The sequence below is a fragment of the Prionailurus viverrinus genome, chromosome C2, assembly GCF_022837055.1.
Source record: "Prionailurus viverrinus isolate Anna chromosome C2, UM_Priviv_1.0, whole genome shotgun sequence".
Lineage (NCBI taxonomy): Eukaryota > Metazoa > Chordata > Mammalia > Carnivora > Felidae > Prionailurus > Prionailurus viverrinus.
In genome coordinates, this window is record NC_062569.1 from 67,141,432 (window position 1) to 67,155,634 (window position 14,203).

A 14,203-nucleotide genomic window follows, 5' to 3' on the forward strand; every position below is an offset into this window, starting at 1 on the left:
TAGCAGGACCATTATATAGGTAACAATTAAAGAAAGTATGTGGTTCAAAGGTATTTATGTAACAATGATTTTCTTTAAGCCATTATAGAATTAAATATTAGTATTTGCTACTATACCATATTTTTAGCAAAACCAGTGAGTTGTAGAAACTCTAAACAATTTATTAGCATAAAATACACTGTATTTTATATATTAATTTCTCTACTATTGGGAACTTTAAAGTCATTAGAGAGAAATGAAAATGAATTTCAACTATTTTCAAATACTATAGTTCTTTATAGTCAAAACAGATATAGATAGAATTCATAGTTTAGCTTTCAGGAATTCTTCTCATAGTAAACTTCAAGACTTTTGGAGTTATGACAGGGAGATTATTCAACTACAGAATAAGTTTCCTAACTTTATCTTTTTATACCTAACATATACTATTTAGTATTTGTTTTCTTTTTTAAAAATTAATTTTCAGGGGCACCTGGGTGACTTAGTCAGTAAAGCCTCAGACTTTAGCTCAGGGCATAACCTCATGGTTTCGTGGGTTTGAGCCCCGCATCGGGCTCTGTGCTGATGGCAGCAGGGCCTACTTGGGATTCTCTCTCTCTCCCTCTCTCTCTGCTCCTTCCCCACGTGTGCTCACAGGTGTTCTCTCTCTCTCTCTCTCTCTCTCTCTCTCAAAAATGAGTAAACTTAAAAAAAACTAAAAATTAATTTTCAGGAGCACTTGGCTGGCTCAGTCAGAAGAGCACGCAACTCTTGACCTTGGGGTCATGACTTCAAGCTCTAGGTTAGGTTACTTAAAAAATTAAAAAAATAAATTAATTTTCAAATAGGTAATATATTTATACGGAAAGGAAAACAACAACAAAAAAATGCAACGAAGTCTCTTTTGCACCTGTTTCTCAGTCCAATGAATACATTTGACTACTCCTTTACTGTGAGTAACTATTGTTAGTTTCTTATGTTCCCCTCAAGAATTTATGAATGTATAAATGAATACAAACATATTTCTTCTTTGCAAGTACAATATTTTGCACATTGTTTTTTTTTCTACTTTGTATATCTTGCATTTCCCAAAACTGTTTACAGAAAAGTTCATTCAATTCCTCCCCCCTCCCTGACAACAACAGTTGCATACAGTACATTCTATTGGATGAATGTACTATAATTAATGTAACTAGTCTCCTACAGATGGACTTTTAGGTTATTTCCAAACTTTTTTTGTTACAATGAATAATGTTGTACATGTGTTATTTCTACAGAAATCAATTCCCAAAAGTAATTTGCTGGTTCCAGGAGAGTGTAATTTTGGTGTTTTAATTTTGTTACTAAATTGCTCTCTGTAGGGGGTTATAATAACTTATACTCCAATCAGAAATGTATGAAAGGGCTTATTTTCTACAATTGTTTATGTTTCCCATGAAAATTTTAATTAACCCGAGAATCTGTAGTTGTGACATTGTCCAAAACCGAAACCATAAAGTGATCATTCTTCAACCCACTTCAAATGTCTAAAAAAGATCAGTGGTATAGATATGAATAATTTCAAATAAACCTCTTCTAAAATACATAAGATTTCATAAGTACATATAGATTCATAAGTACATATGTGTTGTTGCTGTTGACAGAGAAGGACAAGGATCTGTATCTTTAAGATTGTCCTCCCTTATTGAGCCGGATTAGCTAGGAATCTTGTAACATAATGTTCTCAGCTAACACTCAGTTTTGGCTTGAGAATCTCACTTCAGCTTTGCTATAGTCGTTAGTAGCATTCCTGAAATTAGTTTTCAAAACTAAATTTGTTGAGGCTGTTTAACTATTGCTCCTATCACTCAGTGATTTAGCAACAGGTAACGTAACAGTATTTGGAATGTGGCAAGAAACCTTTACTACACTGGAGTTTTAAGTTAGAACAATGTTGACTTTCACAATGCAATCAGTCCCTTCCAATAATAATCTTATATGAAATAAGAAATTTCTTAATTAGAAATCATATTAGCACACGAAAGTTTAATTCAGTTGTGTCAAAGAAACTTGTAATGTCATCAATTGATACAATTATAACCTGTTATATTCTATCTATAAAAACCTTAAAAAGCAGGTCACTCTGCTTTACATTATTAACATTAATAATGATGGAATAAGAATTTTAAAAGCAAACACTTATTAGTCAAAATATACTTTTGGATAAATTCACAAAATGCTCAAAAGCCCATGAGCCAAGGTTTAGTTCACAAAGTGCCAGGAGTCCTACTAAAAAACGCATTCAAGTAGATTCTGGTGATTGAGGTGTTAATGGGCATACAAAACCAGGTGGTGAGTTTTTGTCTCTACCTAAAATGAATGGAATTATCTTCTCAGACCAAAACATTTCAGGCAAGGTAAGCTTTTTTATCTGAACTGACCAGATCTTTTTGGTTTCAGCTTTAGTTTGTATCTCCTATTTGCCTAAAGCAAGTCACAAGCATTCACATGACAGCCAAAAGTTCAAAGGTTCCCCTTAGAAAAAACTTCCTAATCTCTTTGTTCATTTTCTGGGCTTTGGTTTTGTTTTCTTGCTCCTTTTAGTTTAAGGGCTTCACACCATTTAAGATTTCATCTCTTTGTTTCATTAATAAAGGTTTAATGAAAATCTGTTGGCCTCAGCCTTAAGGCTTAGCAAAACTGAAACAAAGAGAGTGGGATTCTTATCTTAGGGTTTTCCCCAATTCTGCAAAAATTAATCCCCTCAAATATTTTGCTGGTGTTTTTCCCTGAAAGAGGCACCTCCAAATTTTTTACCCGGCAGGAGACCTCCTAGGAATTCATTTCAAGAATCTGATAAAGGTTTTTTTTTTTTTTCTCTCCTCTTTTCTTTCTTTTGTTTGTATTCGAAAGGCTGGGTGGTAAAGCAAGATACCCATTTTTCTTGATCTGATAGAGAAAACTTTCCTCTAGTCTTCCGTGCTTCCAGTAATTAGGGAATAGAACTCTTTCTGATTTCTATTCCATTCTCTTTTTCAGTCTATTTTCTTGTTTGTCTAGAACAACTTCTGATTTCACATCTGCCAATTTACCCTTGCTCTCATTAAAACTTCAACTGAAAAACCTTTCTTTCAGAAAGTTTGACCCTACTTAGAGAGGCCTAGCTAAAATTCCTTCCATGCCTTAGTATTAATTAAAACCACGTTTCCCCTGGGTAGGTTCATTGTATAAAAATGATATAATAAAAGTGGATAAAAAGAAATACATTAAAAGCAGAAACAAAGGGAAGGGAGAACAGAACTGGGAGAAATGATTACTTGTTTTGCGTCTTTAACTGTATGCTCATTGTGGATGGATACTCATGTAATAAATAACTAGCTTAGCTTTTATTTTCAAGTTCTCTTCTCAAATCTTTATTCAGATTCCTTTCTTCCAAAATTGACAGTACAGAGGGAACATCATACAGTTATTAAAACTAAGCAGAATGCATCCATCTGGCATGTCTTTCAGGAATCCAGCCCACTAAGTTTTGCTATGGGTTTGATGACTCAACCCACTAAGATGCAGCACAAGGAAGAATTTCCTCATTTTGCAGAACTGCCAAATCTCATTCATTGGAGCGAAGGCTCCTCATTTGGGGCTCATTTTGAGACAGTTGTTTATCTGTTTAAATATTTTTTAAAAATCTCCCTCAGCAGAGGGAGTTTGTCATGATTTTCTAAATAGCAAGTAAATATACTCCTCCTCCATTCCCCATGAAGCTTCAGATGTCTGGTCACTGCACCTAGTTTTCCTCCCCCCCCCCCTTTTTTCCTTTTCTTTTCCTTTTTCCACCTCAGCTACATCTATTGACTTCACTTATTTTTTTAGAGGCACCAATTTATTTTCTTCCATTGAGGCATTTGTCTAATTTACCCCACTTGCAAAAAGTCCTTGCTTTATTTTTGAATCCTTCCTTGTAAAGCTGCTCATCTAGGCTCGTCTTCACTTAACCCCACTTTATTTTTAAATCCTAATAATTAACGTTTAGTACAGGCACTATGCCAAGTACCCTCCAAGCATTTTCTGTCCGGAGGGAGGCACTTTTATTATCCTGTTTGACAGATGAGAAACAAAGGCAAGGGATTCAAGTAACTTGCACAAGGTCTGAGAGCTGCAAGTGAAGCTGAGCGTTATACACCATTCACTGGCTCCACAGGTAATGCACTTAAAAAAAATCTTTAATAAAAAGTTTTATTAGACACAAAGAGTATTTGTAAACTATTTGGAAATTATAAAAGAAGCTCATATCTGTCCCACCTTGAGATAAGCTTTTCAGTTTTGTCCCCTTAAAAAAAATTCCTTTCCTATTTTTGAACCTCTTGCCATTTAACACGGCTCCTCGAGGCTCCTCTTCCCACTTCGCTCGGCAAACGTGTCTTTTATTATGACTCAGCCCAGCCCGCTCCTTGCCAAGCGGCTGACGCTCGCGGCGGAGGCGCCGGGGCCGCCGCTCGGGGGCGAGGGCTCGCGCCGCGGCTCGCGCGCTCTCCTCCCGCTTTACGGCTGCTGAAAACCCGGCCCGCGCTCGGCAGCCGTACCGCAGACGAGCCCGCGCCCGCGCCGTTCAGGTAAACGAAGTCTTTCTGTTTTCAAAGTTTTGCCAAAACCAGCTAGGCGCTCTGAGGCGGCGCGGTCTGGGCCGAGCCTTTCGGCCCTTTCTCCCGCCCAGACTGGCGCGGCTGTGGCGCTGGCCGCACCCCTGCGTGGGTCCCGGGACGCCGACCGGGCGTCAGGATCCGGGCGGAGGGGCGCCCGGGCGGCGGCAGGGCGGGGGCAACCCCGAGGGGCGGCGCGCGGGGCACCTGGCTCCGCCAGTCCCCCCGCCATTCGCTGGCTGAGGGAGCCCCCATCCCCGCCTCGAGGCCCCCGCCCACCTCTCGAAGCCGATTGTCTACGAGCGGAGCCTAGCAACTCCCGAGTGCCCTTTTCTGACACGTTCACACATGCACGCAAGCCGGCTGGGCTGTCCCACGCGACACCCTAGCGGGACGCAGGTAAAGACGAGTGGCGCTGCGGACCGGTGTTTTGGGGATGGCTCGCCCCGAGTGACGCCCCGCGTGTGGAATGCCGCTCCGGAGGACGCACAGGACCTCTTTCTCGAGGAAGTTTATGAGAAAGTGTTGAAAGAGCAGCCTGTGATTAGCGCCTGCGCTGGCTTCTACCTTAGCGTCAGCCTTAGTACACGTTTGCCCTGCGGTCTCCTTCCTGCGTAGCTCCATCCTCTAGCCCCCCTGACCCCTTCGTTTTCCGAATTCTGTATTTTTCCCCCTTCCATCACCCTGTTTGTTGGGTGTCTCATCTTTTGGTGTCTGTGTTCTTTTGTTCCTCACTGTTAGAATAACAGGCACACGTACAGTATCATTTACTTTTCTATCCTCCCTTTGCTTCCTGTGACTTGTGCATCCTGAGAGGAGTAATAGATCCTGGACCTGCGCGTGAATGTCCTACTGCCTCACTTAGACATAACAGAAGACGTGGGTTTGTTAGAAACCGACCGTAGAAACCTAGATAGCGGTGCTACTTGTTGATGGACTACATCTTGACAACTATAAGCAGTTATGTCACAGGTTTCTGTGGTAATCACTCCATTGAGTTCAATCCAGTAACAGTTCTTTGAATGCCGGTCATGGATACTGGATGAGGGTTAAGAGAGAAACAAGATTCAGTTCTTGTCCTGCAGAGACTCCATATCCAGGAGAAGGGACCATGGTGAACACTGCAAAAGTGATACAAAGTGCTCTGGGTGAATGGTCAAAAAGGATTAAGGAAAGGATTGGGTTTTATGTTGGAGTGGGATTTTCCCCATTTCTTTAAAATCCCTTAAGAATTCTCAATAGGAAGAGGATATCTTTAACAGTAGTTTCAATTGGCAGTAATCTCTGATTTCAAGACTTCTGAGAAATGAGAAAGTAACTCCTCTTCACAAGAGTGATCTAATATATTCCTGGTACCATACAAAGAGTATTATGGACTTTTATTATAGGACTAACAAGGATGAAATGATCAATTTGTTACTTGCTTACAAAAGCATTATCAGATTTACGTAGAGACATGAATACTTATTCATTTAGTCAACAAATATTTATCGAGTGCCCGATGTGTGCCAAGCATTGTTTTTGGCGCTGCAATAAAGCGCTGCCTTCTTGGAATATACATTCTAGTGGAGGGAGACCGTATATACAATACATAGAAAAATATATGATGGTACTATAGTAAGTGCCGTGGGGAAAGGGTGTGTGTGTGTGTGTGTGTGTGTGTGTGTGTGTGTGTGTTTGTTTAGTAGTTTAAAAAAGGATTGTAAGGGAAGACCTTCAGAGAAGGTGACCTTTCATTAGACTTAGAGTAGTTGAAGGAGTCAGCCATGTGATATTTGGGGCAAGAGCTTTCTAGGTCTACAGAACAAAATGGTGTGTTCAGAGATCCACAAAGAAGCCAGTGTGGGTTCAGTAGAGTGGAGGAAGGAGGGAAATAGGCTATATGGTCTTAAATGAAAGAGAGACTAGATTGTACTTATGGTCTAGTAAGCTATTGTAATGACTCTAGATTTTACTTGAAATGATATGGGAAGCCTTTGGAGTGTTTTCATCAGAACTAACAACTATTTAACACCATTACTGTGGCATAATGAGAACAGATTGAAGGAAGGCAAGGGCAGAAGCGGGGGGGGGGGTGCAGTTAGGCTATTATAATAATCCATGTGACAGATGATAGTAGGTTAGACCAGGATGGTAAGCGTGGAGGTGGTGAAAACTTCAGATTCTGGATGTATTTTGATGGTACAATCCACGGGATTTGCTGACAGATTGGGTATGGAGTGTGAAAGCAAAAGAAATTTAGGAGAACTTAATTGCCTAAGCAACTGAAAGTGTAGAATTTCCATTTACTGAGATGGGAATAGATCAGGAGAACGATATGGTGAGGATTAAGAATTTGGGTTTGAACGTGTTAAGGGTTGGATGCATGTTAAATATCCAAGTGGGGATGTCAAGCAGGCAGTCTGAAGGCCAGGCTAATGATAATTTATGATTCTTCAGCATATAACTGATTTTAAAAGTGAAGAGATTGGATAAATTCATAAAAAAATGTGTGAGCTTAGAAAACTGAGGAGGACCAAGGACAGCATTGGGGCACTCACACATTATGAGTTGAGAAGGAATGATCAAAGGATTCTAAAAACTAGCTGCATACTTAGTAATAGGAAGAGCTGGAGAGTGTGGGCTCCTGGAAGCCAAATGAAGGAAGTGTTTGAAGAATTAGGGAGGGGACTGGTCACCTGTTTTAAAGATGAAGATTGACAATTGACTTAGCAAAGGAAATCATTGGTGATTTGATGATACTTTCCATGGAGTGGTGGATGGTGAAAGCTAGTTTGGAACGTGATAGAGAAGAGAAAATTGAAGAGCGTGATGATATGCATCAAAAATCTTTGAAGATTTTTATTGAAAAGATAGGGAGAGAAATGGAGGATTTGTTGGAGGGCTATATGATATAAAAAGAGTTTTAATGATGTGTGAAACAATGGTATGTTGTTATGCTAATGAGAAAGAGCCCAAAGACCTGGGAAATTGATGATGCATGGAGAGAGAGGGATTGTTCTTATGTTGGAGAGGATGCAACAGTCGAGAGGTTATCTATTAGTAGGATGGACTATTTATCTATAGTAATAAGTGAGGGAGAACTGTGGACACAGATGCAGGTGGGAATGTGTGTGGATGTCCTCTTTGGATCTCTTCTCTTTTGTCATTGTGGTGAGTGGCAGTTGTGGTACATTAGAAATTTGTAGGAAATATTATCTTTTTTCCTCTTGGTTCATGGTACATTTGATGAGCACATACTTTGAGATTGTGAAAATTTCTTGAAGCAAAGAAATACGTGTTTGTTGAGGAAAGAAGAGGGAATTTCAGCCTTGGGTTCTGCTCAGGAGAAGACTTGGAAAGAAAGTTGAGATTCTAGAATAAAATTTAGCTACACGTGAAAGAAGAAATAAGGTAAGCAAGATCATATCATGAAATCTGGGAAAGGCTACGATGGGGAAGGTAAAAACATTGAATTTTAGCTCTTGTGCTATTAGATAACTACAGTAAAGTTCTAAGAATATTATCATCACATCAAACAGATGGTTTAGTTTTTGAGTACCAAATGGAATCTGATGGAGAGCAGTGTTGTTGCTGGTGGTGAATCCACTTATGGATAGGTGGTATCAGACCTAGAAAGAGATGTTAGCTAGAAGTAGACTTCAGGTTAGATTTTGAAGTGATATAAATGAGGGGCGCCTGGGTGGCCTAGTCGGTTAAGCATCCGACTTCAGCTCAGGTCATGATCTCTCTGTGCTGACAGCTCAGAGCCTGGAGCCTGCTTCAGATTCAGTGTCTACCTCTCTCTCTGCACCTCCCCTGCTCACACTATCTCTCAAAAATAAATAAATGTTAAAAAAAAAAAGAAAAAAAAATGATATAAATGAGACTGGATTGGCAACAATTGGGTATAGGGAAAGATAGCATGTTGACAACTTTGCTTATGGATATTGAGCAGTTTGACAAGTTGGAGAGGATTGTTGGAATTGGAAATAGTATCTCTTTGAGATGACTCTCCTTTAGTTATTTAGGGACCATTTGTTTATTGAATTCTAATTATAAAATAGGATTCTGTATGAGGCAGGAGACAGTGATACCAAGATGCAAATGACATAATCCCTGCCTTCAAATTGCCATATCTACTAGAGACAAAAACAAAAGAATGTACACTAATATTCTGAGAGACTTGCTAAATGTTTGAAGTCTAAAAAAATTTTATTATGGAAATTATCAGACACTCAAAAGTAGGGAGAATAGTATAATGAACCCCAGTGAATTTATCACCCTTTAAAATCTGTCAATTTTCTGGGGCGCCTGGGTGGCTCAGTCGGTTAAGTGTCAGACTTCGGCTCGGGTCATGATCTCGTGGTCCATGAGTTCAAGCCCCGCATCGGGCTCTGTGCTGACAGCTCAGAGCCTGAGCCTGTTTCAGATTCTGTGTCTCTCTCTCTCTGCCCCTCCCCCACTCATGCTCTGTCTCTGAGAAATGAATAAGCTTTAAAAAAAATTAAAATCTGTCAATTTTCTGTTGATCTTGTTGTGGGAGGGTAGAAAATGGAGAGATTGCTTCTGTTTGTAGATAATAGGAAGACTTCATGGAGCCTCTCCTATATGATAGGTAAAAAGACAGTTGAACTGAATTTTAGTTGGTTCTAGTTCTGTACCTGCCAATGACTTGCTGGGCAAATTTCTGTTACTCATTTGATCTCTCTATTCTTCACTTTTTGTAGAGTGTGTCTATATCAGGGGACTGTAAACTCCGGTCTGTCACCTGTTTTTGTAAGTAAAGTTTTTTGGAACATAACTATATCCATCAGTTTATTGTCTGTATTTATTATAGATCATAGTATCTGCATTTGTCATAGAATGTAGTGTTGGGTAGTTGAGACAGAGATGGTGTAGCTGGAGAAGGCTAAAATATTTATTCTGGTCCTTTACATAATGTTTGGCAAACTCTATTCTACGTGGTCCCTGAGATTCCTTTGACTCCAATATGTTAGTTAATCTATTAGGCCACCAGAAATTAGCAATAATTGCTAATATTTTTTTAAGCATTTGCTAAGAGCTAGCACTGTTGTTTTGGTTTGTATGTACTAACACATTTAATTTTCACCAAAACCCCATTAGACAGGTCTTATTAGTTCAAAAATGAAACTGAAGCATGGATGGGTAAGTAACTTACCCAAGATTACATAGTAGTAAGTAGTGGAACAAGCAGTTCTGTTACAGCATCCTTATCCTAAGCTATAATGCTGCATTCTTTTTAGATACATAGGAAAAATATATATGAAAAGAATTTTAGCCAGAGAATGAAAATTAATTGATAAATCAATGATTTGTACTTAGGTAGTCCTGTATTGTGATTATATGTAAAGTCTTTAAGATGCTGACTAATCCTGAATATACATTACAGTTGAACAGGTATGAAATCTAAATATGCCCGGGTAGAATATTCTAGTATGTCATTATTTTATTTTCTCATGAGGGCTTAGTGAATTTTTGAAAGAACACTTTCCTTTAAAAAGTAAGTAAATATAAAATATAACAATAGGAGCCCATTATTGTTTCATCTGACAGTACCTAATCAGTTTTTAGGAGTCTGTGCCTTTAGTATATAACATGATTGTTTGGGCAAAAAATTATCTAATTATTTTTTACCAGTCTGTCCCTGGATAGCTTTTGTGTCCATGTCTTCTTTGGCCTTCAGGTTTTGTTTTGTTTTGTTTTGTTTTACTGAAAAATGAACAGGTAGCTCAAGATCATTTTAGTCCTTTTTACAGCTGAAAAAATAAGATGGTATAATTTTTTTACATGGTACATTTAGAGAAATAGATAAGATAGCAACATGGAAGAACTAGGTTTGTTAAGCCAAAAATTTAAGGTCTCACATGTGTAAACATGTATACAGATATGAATACACATAAATATAAGTGTGCACATATAGCTAAAAAATCAATGTGATTTTTAAAAATGTGATTTATAGTCATATTTGGTATATAGGCAGATAAGTATCTGTCCTATGTTTGTCTATTTTTGTATTTGTATGAAGGAATGGATAATTTCTCCCCCTGAGCCAAAAGCATATAGTTACATAGAAAGTGAGTCTTGATGAATTCCTTGACCTCTGTGATCTGGCATATTGTCTCATGTTTTCTTTTGCAAAATTTGATTCATTGCTCAATTTGTTTGCCATTTAAAAGCAAACGGTATGCTTGAAATCAGGCTTGTCTGTTTTGCACTGTTGCATAGGATATTGGATGTCAGACAAAATTGTAATTTAATTGTTTTGACATTTTGATCTGAGCGGTTCAGATAAGAAAGGTGATTTGTCTTCATAGAAACCTAGTATTTTGAGTTCAGCATGATTTTCCCTATTTGTTTGTAAGTGTGGTTTCAAAGTATAAATAGTTAAGTTTTAATAATGGAATTTATGCTCTCAGTATTAATTACCACAGTGTGGTTTGTTTAGGAATATATTATGGATATTTTATTTTTAGATGTTCAGTTGTGAAAAATTTTAGAAGAGCTATGAATCCTTTCAAAACAGATAATGAAAAGTCTATACTTTTGACTTTTCCATTGTATATAGTACCATCGATGAATGTTTTCTACATTAGAGATGGCTTTTTGCTTTTTTACAACGTTAGTATATAAAATTATTCATTAACTTCTTCAGTTTTAGGACTTTATTTATTACATTGGTCCAGCCTTATTTATTGGTAAATTTATAACTCTGTATGAGCTGTGCTGTCTTATTCCTGTGCATTGCGTTCAGTTATCATTGGTGATAAAATAACCTCAAATAATGCATTCTTAAATGTACTTTGGATCTGTTTATTTTTTTACAATTAGAAACTGGAGAAAGAACACAGTAGAAACACTTTTAAACAGATCATACTCTGTATGTAAGTAGTAGTTTCTTTCTTTTTTTGTTTGTTTTGGTTTAATTTTCAATTTAACACATTACTCAGTGATTTAACAACTTTTTGGGTATCTCCTGGTTTTAAGAAGCACTTATAGCTTAGCTCCCAGAGGGGACCATTCAGTTTTTGTTTGTTTGTTTTACCAAACCAGAAACATTATTTCCTGCTAGACTTCAGAACTCTTAAGAGTGTGTTCAAACCAAAGTAAATACCTTCTGGTGTATTGTATCACTTTTTTGAAATGCTGGTCATAGACGTCAGCTTGAGATTTTTAATTACGTTGAGGTGATAAAAGCTTCCTTTATCTGACCTTCTCAAGTGATGTGAATCTGATTGGGAACGACTAAATGAGCCTTGTAGTTTTGGACCTTTTCTCTAAATTTAATTTTGCTAAATTCCCAGAAAACTTTAAAATAAGAACCAGGTATTTTTAAGCTACTTATGCAGGAAGCCTACTCTTACATATGTTTGTGAAAATGCCTCAGGCTTTACTCCTTCTTGTTGAAGTGAGATGGTGTATAGATGATGTTTCCTTGGGGAGGCTCTGTGTACAGGAGGCAGGTACATGGTTCCTAGGATAAGGCCTTTTGGAAGTCATAGCTGAAATGATAGATTGCTAGCAGTTATTCCTCTTCTAAGAATTTTCCTGAAGTTAGCTTAGTCAACAAGGATCTAATGGCTATTTCAGAATAGGCCAGCAAAACAATTTGTGAATCACCACCTTGTAAGTGGAAAATAAAATGATGATTCTCCAGTTGGGGTACTCTGAGTTATGTTGGAGGGTTCCAAGCTACAGATAAACTTGTCCATCTTCTGTGAATGCCAGATTTACTAACTTTTTTTTTTATTTTTTGGAGAAAGTGGTGTTAACCTTAAAAATAAAATAGCCAGTTATTTTATCAGCAAAATGAATTTATTTGGGAATAACAGAGGAATTACAATTTGGGACATACAAGCGATGGCAAACCATAGACAAACCATAGTTACTTGATAGAGAAAATGGAGGATGTTGGGGAGGGAATGCTTTGAACAAAAGTCTGTTGGAGGAAAGTGAGAGTTCAGGGTGCCGATTGTTTTCTCATTGGCTGAGTTGTGGCAGGTTGTCGTTGGCTAGGCTGTTGCTGGGCAAGGTGGAAATCTTCTTTCTTCCTGCTGGGGTAGTAAAGTGAACTTCTTTCTGCCCAGGAATGTGAAGTAAGCTTTGATGGCAAGATTTGCATGAGAGCTTTCTCTTCAGGGCTCCCTGACTCCATTTGAAATGAAGTTTCCCTTTATTAATTTTCTGGTAAAAAAATAATTCTGGTAAATAATTTAACTGGTAAATTAAATGTTTAAAAACATAAATGAATGTGAAAATGACATCAGTGTAAAATACATGCATTTTAAAATAAAATTCAAGATTTTGAAAGAATTTCTTGTTTATAGTAGGTCTGTAGGATCTATTTTCAGACCCCAGAAAAGGATATAGGTTGACATACAGATAGATAATTTGGTTGTTATATTCACATCATGCTTAGTCCCGTTAAGCTTATTATATACTGTCAAATATTCAGATTATTGCCATTATATACCTGCTTTTGTTATTTGCTTTCCTGGTGTTTACCCACATTGATATCTTAGATTTGCAGGAATAATGTTCCTTCTTACTCTTTCTACTTTTCTCCTATACTCCTGGCAGTGAGATCTTATGATTTCTGTGAGATACATTAAACTGTAGATAAATAGGAACATGCAAAGACAGTACAGAGTGGTCCTGTGTTCTCTTCATGGTTTCCCCTATTGATAACATCTTACATGTATTAAAACGAGTACAGTTAAAACCAGGAAATAGATTTTGGTAAAACATGTGTCTAATTTTTTAAAAATTGTATTTATTTGTTTGTTTGTTTGAAGAGAGAGTGAGCAAGTGAGCAGGGGAGAGAGGCAGGGGGAGAGGGAGAGAAAATCTTAAGCAGGCTCCACACTCATGGAATCTGGTGCAGGGGTTGATCTCACAACCCTTAGATCATGACTGAGCCAAAATCAAGAGTTGGATGCTCAATTGACTGAACTACCCAGGTGCCCCAATATGTGTGTATAATTTTATGTCATTTTATCTCAAGTGTAGATTCATGCAGTTTACCACCATAATCAAATTATTCCATCACCACAAAGATCGCTCTTAGAGCATGCTGCAAAAATAGATACTAAAAGAATCAGAGATATTTAACTTAGTTAAGGAATTACTCACTTCTTTCTAATTTTTAAGATACTTTTATGTACATGGTAGATCATTTCATATTTGGGGCCATGTAAGAGAAAGATGAAACATTATCATGCTTCAGGAGAGCTTTAAATAGCTAAAATAGTCACAAAGATAGAGATAAAATCATTTGTGAAAGTTTTTTAAGGCTCAATCTCAAGTTTGTCTTCTAAAACTTGTGTTTTGGAAGGCTAGACATTCATATGCCTGAAGATGGGGATGAGGTGATACCCTGTGATGCCTGCCTATCTTTATGACAAATCCTTATTTGTGTACTGGAATTGCCCAGACAAAACTTAAAAGTGAAAATAGGGGAATACATAGAAACAGGGTCTTCTTGAAGGTCTTAAGTACCGAACCAGCCTTGTATTTTCCTGTGGAACCCAGAGTTGGAGGAAAATAACATTTTAGCATTATCAAAAGCACTATTAAGTGACATTGTGCCGCATTTGATTTTTACAGGT

The 14,203-nt window shown here is 37.7% G+C and overlaps 1 protein-coding gene across 3 annotated transcripts in view; it reads left to right on the forward strand.

Annotated features, from left to right (window-relative positions):
• The first annotated feature begins 4,431 nt into the window (after positions 1-4,431).
• NAALADL2 (N-acetylated alpha-linked acidic dipeptidase like 2) overlaps positions 4,432-14,203 on the forward strand; it is a 1,352,594-nt gene continuing 1,342,822 nt past the window's right edge. The window contains exons 1-2 of one of the 3 annotated variants that reach the window (XM_047875456.1): positions 4,460-4,568; positions 9,305-9,353. The gene's annotated coding sequence lies outside the window, so the exon portion shown is untranslated. Of the gene's footprint in view, positions 4,569-4,979; positions 4,995-9,304; positions 9,354-14,203 lie in introns of those variants that run through there. The other 2 variants (XM_047875457.1, XM_047875458.1) reach the window with 2 other exon arrangements.